Source organism: Microplitis demolitor, chromosome 3 (genome assembly GCF_026212275.2).
Source record: "Microplitis demolitor isolate Queensland-Clemson2020A chromosome 3, iyMicDemo2.1a, whole genome shotgun sequence".
Lineage (NCBI taxonomy): Eukaryota > Metazoa > Arthropoda > Insecta > Hymenoptera > Braconidae > Microplitis > Microplitis demolitor.
In genome coordinates, this window is record NC_068547.1 from 5,154,670 (window position 1) to 5,173,743 (window position 19,074).

Sequence of the window (19,074 nt, forward strand, 5' to 3'; positions counted from 1 at the left end):
ATGGTACGTACTTAAAACTTATTGATAAATTGTAGCGAATATTATTTGTCTAAATTAGGAATTACAGCAGAAAATAAAAAATTTCATGAGTCCCACAATAATGATAGTACAGCATAATAATTTTTCGACGACTCAACTTCCTGTTTCAAGTTTGGTCGACAGAATAATAAAAATTCGTACATTTTTTGTCTCCACAATCGGGGTTAAATGTACCACTGATAACTTTAACAGATCACGTGGACGTAGACTGTTTTTTTTTTTTTTTTTTTTATAGAAGATTTACCAACATCTAGCTCAAGTTTGACGAGCCAAGTTTGCAAAAAAAATTTTTTCATAAACTTATGGCCGTTTGAAAAGGAACAATGATTTATTTTTCTTATTTTTACTCTGATTCTTTTCAGAAAATAAAATAAAATAGGATTAAAAAATATTTAAACACCGTTTTCGGGGTTAAATTAAACGCCGAGACTGAATGGATTTACACCAGTTTTTTTTACAGTGAATGAATTGAAGGAAGTTAATAGTTTATTTTATTTTCTATATAGAACACAAACTAGACGATAGACTATGGACTAAACGTAATAACATTTACACTAAATTTACTCTAGGTCTGTATTTTCATTTATACTTTAAAGTAGGTGCAGGTGTTGGAGTATAGCATTTAGAGATCAGTTCACAGCATATAGATATACATATATATTTGTAAGTATATTTGCTTAAATGTTACTTGAGTTGGGAATATTTGAATTTAAATTCACTCGGAAGCTTTTGCTTCAATAAATAAAATGAACATCTGCTTTTTCTAACTCCCTAACGTATTAACAAAGTACATTGAATACTCACATCAGTGAAAATAAATATACATATAGATGGAAAATGTTGTCTGGTTCGTGAAAGCATACTCTATGTACAATGTATAATATATAATACAATAGCTTATAGAATAGAATATAACGTAAAATACATTTATCATTGAATGAGATGATGGTAAGTGACGGTTATCGATAGCTTTTTTGCACTTGCCATGCCGACATGCACTTTCGTTCAATCTTGTCTGTTGCGTAAAGAGAAGATAAAAGCTGATTATTTTTATTTTTTTCTTTCGTAAAAAAGAATACGTCAGAGTCTTGATTGAATTGATAGATCATTTTTAATCTTGGGCGTTTTTATGTTGAAAGTGAAAAATTTTAGTTACTCTTGACGTCAATCTTTAGCACCTGTGACTATGAACTGCAGTAAAGATTTTTTTTTGGTGGATTGAGATATTGGACAAAAAAAATCAGTGGGTTTTTTGTAACTTTAATGGAATAATTAATAAAAAGTCGAGGAATATTAAAGCAAAGAGAAATTAAAGTGTATTGATCGTAAAGTGACACTGGAATTTTATAGGAAATATTGCGGGTTTTTTTTTGTGTTTATGTATGTGAAAAAACTGATGTCTGCGTGTGTACAGATGTGTGGGTAAGTGAGTACAGAGAGATGAAAAATGAATGATGACAGGTTGTGTTTTTATGTCTAGTTTAAATGACGGCGGTAATTTCGCGAGACATCAGACATCTTTTTCCGGTGAATATGTGCCATTTCTCTTTTTTAAACGACTTGACTGAGAAAATAGTTGAGGGTGGTGAAACATAAAAGATACTGGTATCGTATAACTTGTGAATGTACCAAGTGTCCACAGCACGATCTTACCGCACTTTTAAATTCGTAATTTATTATCTGTGAATTTTTTTTTTTTTACAACACTTGTCATGAATTTGAAAAAGATAAAAATTTGCTCTCTGTGAATTATAAATCGAGCCTTTCAAATAAAAATATATCAAGCTAGTTATTTATTATTTATGAATATATATATATGATTTAATGGATTTTATTTTTGAATTTTTAATTGGAGTTTAATAATTAACGAAAGTGGTTAATTCTCTTGATACACAGTTTTTTTTTGCTCATTTTGTTTTATTTTAATTAAAGTACACTCGAGAAGGCAAACAAACTAATTGAAAAAAAAAAAAAAATAAAATAAAATAAAATAAAATGCTGACCGAAATTTTGTTACGTTACGATTCCAATCAATAAATTGTATTCAATTAATTTAAAACTTAATTGATATATATTTGTTTTGTTATATTAATAAACACGTATATTAAACATTTGAATATCGATAGGTTGATATATATACGAATTGCAAATTTACTGCATAAACTTTAATATTTATTGAAGAAGTAACAGTGAAATAAAACTTCCGCTCTAAATATTTTAATTTGAATCTCGTTGTCGAATAAAACGTGACTGATTAAACTGTAATCGCGGTAAATAATGTATTAGATGACAACAAATTGAAATTTAAATTTTATTCAAACATAATTTAACCTTTAATATCATTACAAGTTTCAGAAAAAAATAAATAAAAATGGAAATAAAACAAGTATTTGTAAAAAAAAGATCAGAATTTGGTAAACAATGTATTTTTGATGACTCAGAGGTTACCGTTGAAGAAAATATATTTCCAAATCGTGATTTTATGAAAGATTATGTCAATATGAATCCAGTTCACAGAGCTGTACAAATCTCAAAACAATTTGCAGTACACGAGGTAAAAAAAAAAACGTATTATCTTTTTTTTATCCGTTAAAGTTTCCGAAGAATCCCTCAGAGCATTAAATGATTAATGGAAAAAAGATAAAAAGTAAGTTTTCATCCAGTCTTATCTTTTATATCTGTTACAAAGTAATTTTGTTTTAAAGAGAGTGCTCTACAGTACTTTAAAGTAAGAATAGTATGTTCGTGATCAAGAATACTTTGTATGAAACGAACTACCTGAAAACATTTAGCAGGTTTTCTCGTGATTGCTTCAACATATATTTCTTTTAGGTTCAAACGGAAAGCACTGTGACCAAAGAAAGTGGGATGAATCACCTGGAAGGAGGTTGGCCAAAGGAAATCAATTTCACTGATGAAGAAATTGTCACTAGATATCGCAGGCGAGTTGAAAAAGATGACAATTGGGCTCCCAAAATACGCCAGCTTGCTAAAGTAATTTATTTATTTATGTTCATGTGGATCATACCCTACAGAAAAAACTAATGAACACTTATGAACACTATTAAAAATTCAATAGTGTTGATAAGTGTTTTATTAGTGATTATTAATGACCATTAGTACTCTGACTAGTGAATCTTGCGAGACTATTGGATGTGGTTAGTTTTAAATAATGTTCTATTAGCGTTCATTAATATTCTGGGTAAAAAATTTTGCAACATTGTTAAAAGTGATTAGTGTTGTATTCATGATCATTAGTACTCCAAATACTAAGTCTGGCAGCACTATTGAAAGTGGTTACTGTTGAAAAGCACTTTATTAGTAATCATTAATAGTCTAATTAGTAAACCTTATAATATTACTGACCAGGTTTCAATAGCGTTGACTAGCAATCTGAATAGTCGGTACTACTCTACTGTGAAATTCAAATTAATGATACTAAACGCACTATTAACGCTAAATCATAAGTGCGCGAAAAAACTAAAGCATTATAAGTGCTGCAAATCGGTGAATTTTCAGAGCGAATCAGTCCCAAGTATATCACTGATTCAATCAGTGATATATTTGGGACTATTTATACAGTGAATATTCATTGATTGGAATACTTTTCACTGATTCATTTTAAGAGAGTGCTGATTAATTTATTTCCGGAAGAGATTCATTGAGTAATAATTGTTTTTAAAATTTATAAAGCCAATGGAGCATTGTATCCTTCAAAACAATGCCGTAAATATTTACGACAATTATTTCGACGATATGATACCAACGGAATTGGTGCTGCCGTTAGGAATAAGGTAATTACTGTTGGACTATTTGCTAATGAACAAAGTAAAAATAATGACAAAAGAATGTATTTAGAACTGTAAATGTCTTCAAAGATCCTCAAACATTGTCACGACCAATAACCCACCTGTCATGGTCACCAGATCACGGCAACCGATTGGCTGCGTCGTATTGCTTTACTGAGTTTCAAAGAGTCTCTTCAGATCTCAATTCGTCCTCGTACATCTGGGATATTGGTAAAGATAAAAGATAAAAGATTAAAAAAAAATATTTATTGTTGAGAACAAAGTTCGGTGCATGTGTATTGTACATTGTATCGATAGTGTACGTATCTGTTGTGCACAATTGTATCCAAGGACAAATCTCTCTTTTGAATTGTTCAGAAAATCCGAACGTGGCATTCATGAGTTTAAAAGCTGCAGATTCTTTGGTAACTATTGAATTCAATCCCAACGACCCGTCAATGTTGATTAGTGGTTTGATGTCAGGACAAGTTTGCAATTGGGATATACGTACCAGTGATACCCCTATTTTTATGTCACATTCGCAGTATAGTCATAAGTTAATAATTTTTTTATTTTACTTTTAAAGTTTTGATTAAAAATTCTAACTCATGGATTTATTTGTTAGAAATCCAGCAAATTGTGTACTATGGATAAATTCCAAAACAAATACCGAATTTTTTTCCGCATCAACAGATGGAACTATTAACTGGTGGGACATCAGAATGCTCCGAAAGCCAACAGAAATTTTAATAATGGATCTAGAAAATCCGATTCGTGGTGACATGCTGAAAGCCGTTGGAGTGTCGGCATTGCAATTCGAGTCGACGATCGGTACGAAATTTATGGCAGGAATGGAAAACGGTATTGTAGTAAGTGGGACACGAAAGGGTAAAAACCCGTCGGAAAAAATGTCGATGCGATTTGATTGTCACTGCGGGCCGGTGGTTGCGATTGATCGTAACCCATTTAGTACTAAAAATTTTTTAACCATCGGCGATTGGACAACTAAAATTTGGGCTGAGGATACAAAGGAGGGCAATTTAATTTCTACTACGTGAGTATTATTTATTTTTGTTATCGTCTATACTATTATCTCTCATATCAGTCTCTGGAGATAAGAACAATTGAGCTATTAATCACTGTCATAAATAACGTGGATAAAGGCACCACGGATCCATTCCAGCTGGTGGATGTTGGAGCACGTCACGTTATTCAGTATTTTACGTTATAAATAACGATGGCATGATACAAGTATTTGATGTATTAGTCGGTATTAAAGACCCCGTACTCACATCGCGTGTTTGCAAAGAGAATCTCACAGCAATAGCACCTCATCAACAAGGAAAATTTATTACTGTTGGTAATAGTATTGGGAATATATTCATGCTGGAATCTTCTCAAGCATTGACTACCAATGCTCCCAATGATAAAAATCTTATGTCAATGGTAATTTTTATCATTTATGAGGACTGTTACTTTTTAAAAGAATATTTTATCGATGTTCTTGTTAAAGAATAATGGCAACCGATTTTTCATTCAATTTTATTGGCTAATAAAGGTTTGAAAAATCAAATAAATAATTTTTGGCGTTTTCTGAAAATGTAACAGGATTAAAATTTCATTTTTTTTTTTTAAATTCTTAATTGTCTTAGAAAAAAACTACATTTAAATTATCATCGCATAAATTTCGTTTAATGCAAGAGAATAAATGAGACTTTTTCTTTTTAAAATAAAATTTTGCAACATTAAAAAAAATTTGAACCTGAATTTGAATTTTTCATAGATTGCAAGTAATGATTTTCTTGAACAAATTGATTTTAGAAGTTTTTAAAAATAATTAATTGAAAAAATATATAAAATTTATGTACAGGTTAACCTGATTTAAAATAATGTCACTCGTGACAAGATAAATCGCGAGAGATTAAATAATAATTTAAATAAAATATTGCTGTTGTATTTTAAAAAAAAATGTTATTTATTTAAAATTTATCATTGAAAAAAAGGTGAAGATAAAATATAGTTATCGTTTTTTGCTGTTTCAGTACTTAGAGCGATGTAGTCGTTACGAAAAAGCTGTAGACAATCGTTTAAAGGAAACTCGTCTTATGCAGAGAGTTACTTATTCAGAGTCTGAATCTACTGTACCGTCTCTTAAAGGTACGCGTTTATTTATTTTAACTTTAGCCTTCAAATTTATGGTGTATTTGATACAATAGCTATTGAAATTATTTACACAGCTAAAGTTAAGGGGAAAAGTTTGTCGCGTAAGTCACAAAAGGATAAGAAAATTGATGATAAAAGGAAAAGTGATAGGGATAAAAAAAAATTAAGGATGAAAAGAACTAAGGATACTTGGCAAGTTGGCGATACGACATTAGCTGATGATGAAAAAAAATATTTTGAAACACTAGAAAAGGTTTTTTGTTTTAAATATATTTATTATGATAAAAGTGTTGAATAAAATTCAAGATTCACACTTTAAAGATTTATGTTAAGATGAAATTGATGGTTAAATATATAAAAATATCTTTGAGAATAAAATTTGAATTACTAATTTTTTTTAAGGAGATTGAAAAATATACAGAAGCTAAAGCGTTTGTTGAGAGCGATAAATCGATGGAAGGATCTTCAGTGTTTTCAATTAAGGAATCATCAATTAAGCGTGGAAAGCATGATGATTTAAATGGAGATAGGGAGAGAGGAAGTAGAAAGAGCGAGGTGGGAAAGCAAAGATCTTCAAAAAGGCGAAGCGTTAAGGATAAGAAAACAACCGGTAGATTTTCTAAAATGAAAGACATTATAATAGTAAAGAAAAAGTCGGATATGACTGAGGGAGAAAAAACCGACGGTAAACTAACAGAGGAGATACTTGACGAGATAGAAAAGATTGAGATAATAGGAGATGAGCTGAGCGAGAATGAAAAATATCTAGAGCAAACGACGTCAGATGAAGACGACAAAGACCTTGGTGTTGGTGGTAGTCGAGGGAAAAAAATTATTTTAAAGAATAAAAAAAATAATACCAAGTCTCGTGAGAAGAGCGAAACGTTTCTTAAACCAAAGAAAAAGTTTAAGACACTTCAGCCCTGCGATCAAGAAATTTGTGATCCGATCTGCAGTGATTTCATACCCGGTATTGTTCATTTTATTTTATATTTTATATATTATTAAATTCTCACGTTAACTTCACCACTTTAATTAAAAAATTATTTTCATTTACAATTTTTCTCAAAAACTGTTCAATATTTTTGGAATACTAAATTGGTTTTTTAAAATTTTATAAAAAAATGTTACTCAAATAAGTTTATAAAATTTTTGTTTTTTTTTGGCTCAAAAGATGTGAGAATTTTGTAAAAAATAATTTTATTATTTTTTTTACTGACCATTTACTTTTTTTTCTCATGACGAAATCAATTTGATGAAAAATAAAAAAAAATACTTGAAAAAAACAAAAAATGAATCACAATTTTTTCCTAAGGACCCGTTTTGCCCCCTCCTCATTAATTATTACTGACATAAATTAACATAGAGACTCTTTGATGTAATATTTAAAGAAGCGTATGTTAATTATATGTCACATAAATTATTTTAAACAGTAGTATCGCAATCTCTAGAGTACATCAGACGTTTTTTTGCATTAAATTAAAATTAATATGAGTTTTAAATATCCTACTTAATCCAACCGACAAATAATTTACAAGATAAAAGTCTACTTCTATTCAGCTGCTAGATAATAAACGAGTACGAAAAAAAATTTTCTTAATATTTAAATTTAAAAAAACAATAAATATTAGGGGCGTGCGAATTGGTTTCGAATCGAATAATAATTCGAATTTCCGAATTCTTTGTCAATTTTAAAAATATCCAAAAGTTTTTGATTTGTAACTTAGCAAATTACTCGATTCAAATCGGGAATTTTCGGATCAGTTTTCAAATATATAATTTTTATTTTATTGTCAGCTTAGACGCAGAGAATTTTTGAGTATAAATTAACCATAAAGTTTGCTACCACATGTCCTCACAGTATCAAACTTATGGGGTAATTTTTACAAAAAATTCATCTGCGTGTGGTTTTTAAACTCACCACAAATAATTTTTTCGTAGATTCGTATTTGAGCTCTAATTACTTCTGACAAAAATTTGAATTATTCGAAAAACTAATACAACTTCAAGTTGTTAAAAATAAAATTTTGAAATAATTCGAACATCCCTAATAAATGTATAGAGTGAATTTTAAAAACTGTAAGTTTTGTGTCTCTAATTATGAATAAAGATTGATAGTGTAACTCTAATAGCGGAAGGAAATTTGGCTAGATGCCTAACTATAAAGTAAACTTGTCCAGTAGTTTCACACCTATGCTCAAAAGCTCTTGCTCGTACTTACTAATTACTGTGTATAGTATATAGAGTATATTATATCTATAACAAAGATTACGGTGACTATGTTGAGTAGATAGACGTGTAGTATAGAGGAAAACTTGATTTTAAACGATATCAAAGAGCCGCATGATTTAATATGCTTGCTTATATATTATGCTTTTAATTTACGGAGGTTTATATTACAAAATTCATTTTAACGATGTTTTGTAAATTAATACTTGGCTTTGTTATTATTAAGTAATTTTAATAAATTTATAGCATCAACAAACAGTGAAGCTGAATATGAAGATTTAGATGATGATGATAATGACTCTTTATTAAAGTTGGAAGAGTCCAAAATAAATGCGTTGATTGAAGAAATGCATGCGGGTTTACCTAAAAATATATTGCCAAGTAAAGTAGAAAATATAAGACGCAATAAAGAGGAAAAGAAATTAATTATGATAGAAAATTATGCGTTGCCGGTTGTTTTGAATAAGGAATTAAAAAAAATATATAAGCAGAAAAAAATTCGAGATGAAATTGTTATGGAGTTAAAGGAAGTTATCAAAATACCGATAGTACAAAAGTCAGTTAATTTCAAGGATGAAGAGGAGGAAAATGTGGAAGAGAATGAAAAAAAACCAAATCAAAGTGAGCCGCAATCAATTGATGAGGATAAAATTATTGAATCGAAAATTGAAAAAAAATGTAGAATTTACGGGTCTAAGCCGATGGCGGTTTCTTTTGAAAATGATATTCTCGGTACTATTGGGGCTAAAATAAAAATTGATCCTGGGAAAAAATGTAGGTCAAGTGAATCTAAAATAACGAAGAAAAATGATTATCCGAGGATTTCTTCAATAAATATAACAAAACAATAATTGATAGTTGGTAATTGGAAATAATTTTGAAAATTAATTATCTTTAATAATTGGCAAAAATTATTATTGCTCTAGGCTATGCGGTGAAATATCGATGGAAAATATTCTCCAGGGATTACTGTTACGAACTGATAAAAGTTTGCGAGTAAAAAAAAAAGAGAGGGAAAGAAAAGAATGAAAAAGTTTATAATGAATATTTGAACTCGTTTGATATTTCAATAAGCTACAGGTGAGTGATTTTTTTGTTTCAATTGATTTCATCAGTCAACTGAATTAATGTTCAGAAATATAATAGGGGTGTACGAATCGGATTCGAATCGAATAATTCGAGTCTTTTTGAATTATTCGTCAGTTTTTGAATTATTTTTAACTTCAAATTCCAAGCTCTATTTTACTTTGAAAAAAATTTGAATTATTCGAAAAACTATTATAATATTGAATCACTGAAAAAAAAATTTTTAAATTATTCGTAAATTTTTCGATTCGATTCGGTATGATTAATTCGTAAGTTCAATCTATTTGCACACCCGTAATGTCTAAGTATATGACTGATGAAATATAAAACATTTTAGATTTAGCGAAAGATATTCTTTTTAAGTGAACTGTTCGATGGTGAACTCACTATAAATTATTTTTATTTGCTGATACTGATAAAAATATCAAGTTGTCTAAATATTGTTCTTTAATCATCTTTACTAATAAAAATTTTATGAATAAAAAAAAACATGAATAATCTTTTTTTAAGACAGTGCGTTTATGTCTGGATTACGCTGAGTAAATTAAATATTTTTTCCGTAGTAATGTCTGCTAAAAATAAAAAGAAAATAAAGCTGTTAAAATTGTTGAAGAAAAGTATTCAGATAATTTTAATTACAATGTTTAGTTTAATAAAATAATTAAATTCCCTCGGGCAATGAATGCTTTGATTATTCTCATTTTTCATAATAAATTCCAGCTACCGTTTCAATTACTCTCCATTAAATTAATAAATTATACAGATGAGTATTGTCGTGTTTTTTTTATGTAGAGTTGTAATTTAATAGTAGAATAAATGAACCGGAAGTTAGTAGAAACAATATTTGAAGATATTAATATTGAAGTAAATTTCAATAGGTTTGAAATATACTTTTTTAGGATAATAAGAAGGCAAAGTGAAGTAAAGCAGATGATAATACAGTGTAAATTTTGAAAAGCAAAGAAAACTTGACGTACTTTTAGTACTTGAGGATTTTTTTGACAAAGACAAGATATATATAATAGAAGAGTTTACTTTTTTATCTAGGACATTCGTCGCAGAGGACAGAAAACTAAAGAAAGAGTGACAGAAAGTACAAAATGAATATATATATGTATATGTATTAGAGTAGTTCAAAAAAAATGTTTTTTCTCATGGTCTCAAAAGTTAGTCTTAGGTATTAAAAAAATCCTCCCAAAAGAGCAGCTCGAAATCTTAATTCCGCTAAGAGCTCAACGAATATTCATTTTCCCATTGAAATTGCATGTAAAAAATTTTTTTTTTGTTTTTCAAAAATAAAAGTATTGAAAAATTTTTTTTTCGAAAATCAAAGTACATAATCTTGTGGGAATTTAAATTCTCTACAAAAAGCGTTTATAGAAACGCGACTAGAGTCAGTCAGTTTTATATTAACAGCATAACAGCATACATCTTGTATCTCAATAAACTATATCTCTTTTGCCTTTCTTTTACTGCTGTTAATTGTGGTGTTATCATATCTATTTTAAGTGTGTTATCATTGTAGTAAGAATGATATTAATTATAAGTTACCAATATATATGAAACAGAAAGTAGATGGTACAAAACTAATTCTCGGGGATGCGACCAACATCGTTATTCTATTGTCAACTTATTCCGGTGAAAAGCGTGGCGCCAGACTCTATTCACAGCATCACAAAGGGATAAATAACAGTTCTTCTGAAAATGTGATTTTCCTCTGAATTCAAACAGAATTTTCTTTAACAACCAAATTAATAAAAAAAGCAAAAAGGAAAAAAAGATTTAATTTATTTTTCAAATAATAGTAGTAGAGTAAACATTAGGAAAATAAGAATCAACCGAGCGCGCTCAGGAAGTTATTTAATTTTTATCTTCTGGTTCTATTACTTTTTATTACATTTTTAATTTTAAAAGTTTCGAAATTACTGAATATTTACTCATAATTTTATTTTTATCGATAGTTTATAACGAAAAATATTCAAATTCTTTTCACATATTTTATGTTCATTAACATTTTTCTTCATGAAAATTAAAATTTAAAAACAAAAAGTTAATGATTTTTTTAAATATTTTTGGAACTTTAAATCTGATCAGATTTCGATATTTTGAAATCTTTCATAATTCTTTTACTATTTTTAGAATGACTTAGAGTCTGTGTGAGGAAAAAGGGGAGAAGGGGGGGGGGCTGATTTTAATCCAATTAATGACAATCGAAAATGTTTATAACAATTCAGATTTGATGAAAAGAGTTAATCAGTAAAGTAGACTTAATAATTGAAGAAATAAAATTTTAAAAGAAAAATTCGTGAGGTCAATCGTGTCGTAAATTTTTCAATCAACTTTAGATTATTCAGTCTGGTTTAGAATTTTTTTCAGAAAAAACTAAATCGTTTGAATTAATCAATTGCCTAAGGAAGAGGGAAAGATAAATCGGGGTTAATTGAACCCCTTCAGTAAGTACCGAGAGTTAATAATTAAGTATCAAAGATTGATATATAATGCAATGCATAATTTATTGAATGACAAAGGGCGTCAGACCGAAATAATACAGTTTAGTTAATAACTCGGAGACACACGGTCATGACGTCGATAAGCAAATTAATAAAAGACCAAGTTGGTGAGCAGTGTTCAAGTGGATTATTGAAACTTCATCAACCAGTTTTCAATTTAATTTAATTCAACAGTAGAATTAGCATGAAAATCAAACCGTCAATTACTTTCAAATATTTGAAGTGCTTCATTAATAATTCTATATACTATAATAATAAAAATAATAATAATAATAATAATAAATTTTGTATCACTTTTATTCAATACAAAAGTTTCAAGTAAACTTTATTGAGTTTTAGTTTTTTAAACTTAATATACAACATAAAAGTGCTTTACATTTTTTAATTCAAATTATACGTCAGATAAAACTTTACAATATTGATTTAAATTTATTACGAAAGGAAACAAAAATATTAACTTTAAATAGTTGATTATTGTTGTTTACGCTGTAAATAAATCGGGAATAAATTCGGAGTGATTACGGATTTTATTTAGGTTCTAATTTATTCCGTCATATGAGTTTCGGAGTTTTAGAAAAAATCACTGTTTACACGGAGAAATTATTTTTGTTTGAAATGCCATGGTATAGTAATGCCAGACTATGTTGGTCACCTATCGGAAATTGAAATAAACTCATGCAAAAATTACTATGCCCATAGTAAAATTGACAGCGATATCACGAATTACTTTAATTATAACCATTGGAAATTTTACTAGAGTTATAGTAATTTCTGCATGTGTCTCTTCCAATTTCCAACAGGTGGCCAACATGGTCCAGCATTATTATGGCACCCGCATTCACTCCAATTCGGAGTTTCAATTAAAATTAACTCCCCTTCGGAGTGAATTTCACTCCAAGGGGATTAAATAAATACAGTCATCTACTCCGCATCTACTCTGCAAATTTTTACAGTGTAATTATAACTATTAAAAACTTTGTAACAAATATCAAATCAATATGACTCTTTTATGTTAAAAATAATAACTTTGCTTTATTTTATTTTCAGTGTTTTTTATCACCAAGTTTCTGCATGAAAAAATTTCCACCTTGCTAATTTAATAATGAGAGAAAATTTTTATGAAACAGAAAAGAAAAAAAATGTTCCGGCTTTATTCGTTATATTTTTTCGTCTACACAAAAAAAAAAAAAAAAAAAAAAACAAAGTAAAGTAAAGAAAGGAATAAAAAAATAATAAAATTTTTTTTGATGCTAACAAACGTGACAATTTTCACATGTAAATATAATTTTTTATAAATTATTCAGTTTTTTTCAGCATTTTAATATTTTAAATATTATTTTATGCATGCATTCATTTATTGTCCAGCCCATAAATGTAAGTAATAAATTTTATTTATTTTATTTGTTAAGCTTTAACTAAAAACATGTTGAATAATATAAGAAGTGAGTAAAACTTCGGGTAATATATGAGTGTATTAAAATAGAAAAAGAATAATTACTCATCTTAATCATAATTACTATTATTATTATTATTATTATTATTATCATGTAGCTGGAAGAGATAAAAATTACTAGAGAGTTTGTCTATTCAGTAATTTCCTGTATGAAACTCGCGATATTTATATTTTTAAAGGATGTTGAAGGAAATTGCAACTGAATGGTCGTTTAAATTTGAATTCATTCAGTCACTCGAAGTTCTGGAATTTAGAAAAAATCACTCCCTAAAGGAGTAAATAGGGAGTTTGTTTTTCGAGCAACGTGATTTGGGATGACACTAAAGTTAGCCGATGTCTAATAATTTTTAGATTTTTTTTAAAATAATAAATTATAAAAAAAAAATATTTGAAAAAATTACACCTACAGTTTTTTAAATTTTCTACAAGTGCATATTTTTAATTTTTTATTTTCGTAATTTATTTGTCGAAAAACAAAATTCGAAAATTAGCAATCAATTGGTAACTTCAGGGTCATTGATTTGGGAGTGGTCTGGATTTTATTTAAATCCACTTTTACTCTGATTCGGAGTTTCAATATTAAAATAAACTCCCCTTGGGAGTGAGTTTTACTCCAAGAGAATTAAATAAATCAACAGTAATCCGCTTCGCATTCACTTTGGATTTAATCCGCGTTTACTTCGTAAATTTTTAATTTAGTAAAATATATAAATATTTAATTTAATATATATTATTCTAACATGTCAAAATGAACGAGATTTATGTCAAGTATTTACACAAATATTTAAGAAATTAAATTAATTTTAGTAAAACTAAAAGCATAAAAATAAAAATTTATCAAGGGTGAAGCATTAAAAGATAATTAAATTCCTAAGAGATAATTTTAATTGAAAACACTACCGTAAATGAATACTCGTCGTAAGACTCATAGTTTTAACTATTTCCGGTTTTAGACACTCATACATTTAATGTACAAATTTTTTGATGGATACCCTGTCATTATTTAATTTTATAAAATGTATTCCAATTCATTGGGATGACGCCGAGACGTCTGGCTCATTTATTATTATTATTATTATTATTATTATTATCATCTACGTAATATATTTAACTGGTCATTCCCCTGGTGATTCATAAAATTTTTTTTTAAGTACTTTATTTTTTCATTTTTGTTGATGGAGCGCAATTTACAAAATTGAAATAAATTTCCTTAACCGTTTGTGATGCTCTGAATGCATGTAATTAGGAATGCATTGAAGGAAATAAAAATAAAAATACAAATGAAAACGAATAGAAAAATAATTTAGTTTACGTATAAAAATAAATTGTAGGTATTTTTTATTGAATGAAATCTGGGTAATAAGCTCAGTCGACGAGTGTTTTCTGCATTGGCTCTAATGATAAACGAGTGCATAACTATCCATCGTAGTGTAGTATCGCGCATAGACTATCGCACATAGACCCCACTTTGGTGAAGAGAATCGACTTGTGTTTTAATCCAAGTGCATTGCATTGAATTTTCGCTCAATGGTTTCTATCCATTGGCATATACGCAAATTCGTCAGTGCAGTTGGATTGAGTGCAATGAGTAAAGAACTACGTCATGTAAACTTAACTCTCAGCTGCTATCATTCAATACGCCGAACGTGAGCACTTTATTGTTCTGCTCAACGAGCCGCATCGCGTTGAATACCAAATAGACCATTGATCTATCTCACGTTAGTATAAGTACTTCACGTAATGCTGATTTTTAAAATGACACTCGAATATCTTTGTCTATCCATTTTTTTTACTTTCTGCTTCGCAGAGTTCAAAATTTCAAATTCATTACAGAAAATTTTTCTATTTAAAAAAAATCGGAAGGGAGACGTCAAATTTTTTATGTTGAAATTTTTCATGAGATGGTTCTGAAATTTTTTTTAGCATCAGTAACTAAAATATATATGAATCAAATTGGAATATAAATTTTTGAATTAAAATTTTTCACAGTAATTTTAATAAATTATTTTTTATTTATTAACTTAATTTTTCAGAAATAAATCATTGTGATAAATTTTTTTTCTACATTAAAAAAAACCGAGATGTCTTGGCGGTGTATCTGTTAAATTTAAACACCGAAAGCGGTGTTAATATAACACCTTAGCCGGTGTTAAAAAAATTTCTCAGTGTTATAATATTTTTTTAATATGTAATACATTTTTTTTGCTAATTTCTATGCGAGTATTTTTTTACACCGATTTAACACCGCCAAATAACGTGGCGCGGTGTTAAATTGAGTCCATTTTTAACATCGGTCTTTTTACAGTGTACCCGCAGGGAATTAAAATTTTGAAATAGTTATGTTTTATTATTTTTTTTTTTCAAATGTTTATTTTGTCTACTAATAATCAAATTATTTTTAAGCGACCTGTTTTTCACTTTCACTCATTTTCACTTTGATAACCCATAATATATTTGTTCACGTAAGCACACAATTATTCATAAATTTGTAAATAAAAAAAATAAATTTACATATGTATAAATAAATAATTTTAATTCCGACAAATCAACACTCATATATTTATAAACATGAAATATTGATCATTGAATAAATATTTAAAAAAATAAGTAAACCTTTGAATGTTGGACAAATAATGTATACATTAAATGTAAAAAAAATAAAAGCTATTTGACATCGAAGAATAAAAAGAAATAAATGGATGCGGAAAATAAATTATAAAATAAATGAATTGATATGAAATATTGTATAAGAACGGTATGTTCAACAAAGCTCACATGATCTGTGGAGTAGTTGGTACGATTAAACCGGCTTTTAGCTTGAAAGCTCTTTAACTCTACAATACATTGGTCTGCTCTCTATTCTCCGCTTGCAGACTACTCGATGCTTTTCTCTTTGAAACACGATGCATTAAAGACAAATCGATGAATGCTACATTTTAAGTGACTCAAGTGTGCTTGTACATAACATATCTTTAAATGTAAGATTGTTTTCAATACAATGCGTGTATACATCCTTACGAACATATTATTGCTCCTCAATACTCAATTGCTATAGACTTTAAGTACTAGTACTACTACTTAAGCTGGGACTTGTGTTTCATTATATTTTTTTTTTCAATGTTTGGATGTTTTTTATTAAATAGAATTATAAATCAAAACAAATAATAAAATAACTATTAACCAGCAGTCTCAAGAGCTTATAATGCGACAATTGTTCTTTTCCATTTTAAGGTTTATTTATTTTGATAGATATATAACCGTAAAAAAATTAAGATATGTCAAAAAAAAATTCTTATCTTTTCATGTCTAATTCTTTCGTTTTTGTTTTCTATTTTTTTATGAAAAGAAATTTTGAATTTAATCTCAAAATATTGAACAATTTTGATGCCATCAATTTCAAAATATGATTAAAAAAAAAAAAAAAAAATAAATTAACTTACTCACTTAAAATGAATCAGTGAAAGTACTCCAATCAGTGAATATTCACAGCGTATAGTTCCAAATATATCACTGATTCGATCAGTGATATACTTGCAGGACATTCGCAGAGAATATTCACTGATTTGCAGCACTTATCACTGATTCATTTTAAGAGAGTATGATCGACTTTTTGAATTAAATTTATATAAATTTGGATTACTTGGAAAAGTTTATCATCACATAAAAATGAGTTGAAACTATGAAAAGGCACAAATTTATGTAAAAAAATTTCCAATATTTGTAAATTTAATCAAATTAATTGCTCTTGTAATAGAGATAATAAGACATGGAGAAATTTTTTTACTCTTTTGAATAACACTAAAAAATTTTGAGTGATCGCGGATTAAGTCTGGAGTAATTAATTTTTTTTTATTATGTCCCCTCGGACTAAATTTTACTTTGAAAAAATATTTATCATAATAATAAAGTTTGGGATCAGAGTGAATGAGGAGAGAAATAAAATCTACATCTCTCTCTGAAATCACTACGATGAAAAAAAAATCCCTATTCACTCCGTACAATGGACTGAATAGGGATTTTTTTTTAAGTCCAAAATTTCGAGTGACGGAATAAATTCAGATCGAAAAAAAATTTATAATTATATGCCGCACTTCAAATTCACTTTCGACTTTTTGCCGGGAGTGAAGATAAGGTAAAAAATAAATTATTTTTTAGAGAATTTGTCGAATAGTGGTTTTCGAAATCAGCCAAGAGAATAGTTGCAATAAAGCTTGAAGTAGTTGACTAAAATAAAATCTTTGTCCAGAGCTACTGGTTTATGTTGATTGCAAGTCTGACAGAGCAGCAAGTTGAAAAGTTAAGTTTGTTTTCAACTTAAATCTTCTTACTTCTTTTGGTATATATCTTACATTTACAAGTGTACATGTGTCTATGCATGGGTATATGTGTGTGTCTCTTACTCAGAAAGTCCTTCTGTACATTTTATAAAGCACAAACGTGAAAGAGACAACATTTATTGACAAAGCCAAGTCAAATATAACACAAGTTCATTTTGCTGATATTAACGCAGATAGTACTTATTAACGTACTCATGTGTACTGGGCCATTGGACTTTTACTTTGATCTTTTCTTTTGATAAATTTAAATATAATCGTCTGTTAAAAAAAAAAGAATTTATTCATCTCAATATATAAAGATACACATGAAGCCAGATGCATTTATTTTTATTAGTCATTAATTTTTAAATTTAGAACTTTTAAGTTTCCAATGACTATTGAATTCATATTCTCAATTCAATATATTTTTATCAACCACTAAAAATTTATGAAAAAAAAATCAAACTTTTTTCTCATAATATATTATTTTTTTTTTTATACAGACCAAAATCAGACTTTCACTGCTTATTATTTTTTATTAGTCTGTTTTTGATGTCTTTAGATCAACTAAAAATTCAAACTGACCAATTAGTCCAAATACAATTTAGTTAAACTAAAATCAGATAAAATTTTTCAACCCGGGTATAAGCTTTCAAAGTTAATTATTATAATCACAATTTTTATTTATTTATTTATTGTTTTTACGTCTACTGTGCTTTTAAATTCTGCCCTTATTTTTAAATAGTTTATTTAAAAGTGCGTGCAGTATTATCAAAATTACATCAAAAACTTTAAATTGTATCGTGTTATGTCTTATTTTTTCAGCAATATCGTGTACATGCAATCATATTATTTCATAAAATAATAAATAAACAGAATTAAAATCGTGACACAAAAGTTTTTATATTTCCAGCGTAATAATTTTAAAATCAAGTCGTTAAGTTTATTATTATTTTTTTAATATAATATTTATAGTATGAAAAAAAAAAAAAAAAATAAATAATTTTTTATAAATATCAGGTATTATAAGAACATCAAAGAAGTATTTATGACAACGTTTTATAAAGATTAGATTTCTTTTTTTATATTAATTCCCGAGGGTTGGGATGATTTATAGCAACGCAATATTTATCAAACATAATCCGAAGGTCGCAGGAGAGAAAATTCACGCAGAAGTGGAGATTCATGGTGTATAAGCGAATCGTGTGTGCAATTGGTTGGTTCCATATGCCATAAAAACATATAGATACCCATATACATATACATATACCGTAGTAAAACGTACTTTTACTAGGCTATAAAAAGCCCCCTATCCTCAATATCCAACAACTCCCTCGGAAAAATCACCCTATGCTGTCAGCCAGCCCCAGAAACAGATGAAATTGCTACAGAACCATTAAATGCCTAATATTCACAGGACATTTCTCTCAACAGTATCAATATGGGGGTATTCTGCAATTTCATAGCTACAAACCCGCTTATGACACGTG

At 28.1% G+C, this 19,074-nt stretch overlaps 1 protein-coding gene across 3 annotated transcripts in view; it reads right to left on the minus strand.

Annotated features, from left to right (window-relative positions):
- LOC103580708 (furin-like protease 1) overlaps nt 1–19,074 on the minus strand; it is an 89,172-nt gene that overhangs the window by 27,480 nt on the left and 42,618 nt on the right. The window lies entirely within an intron of this gene.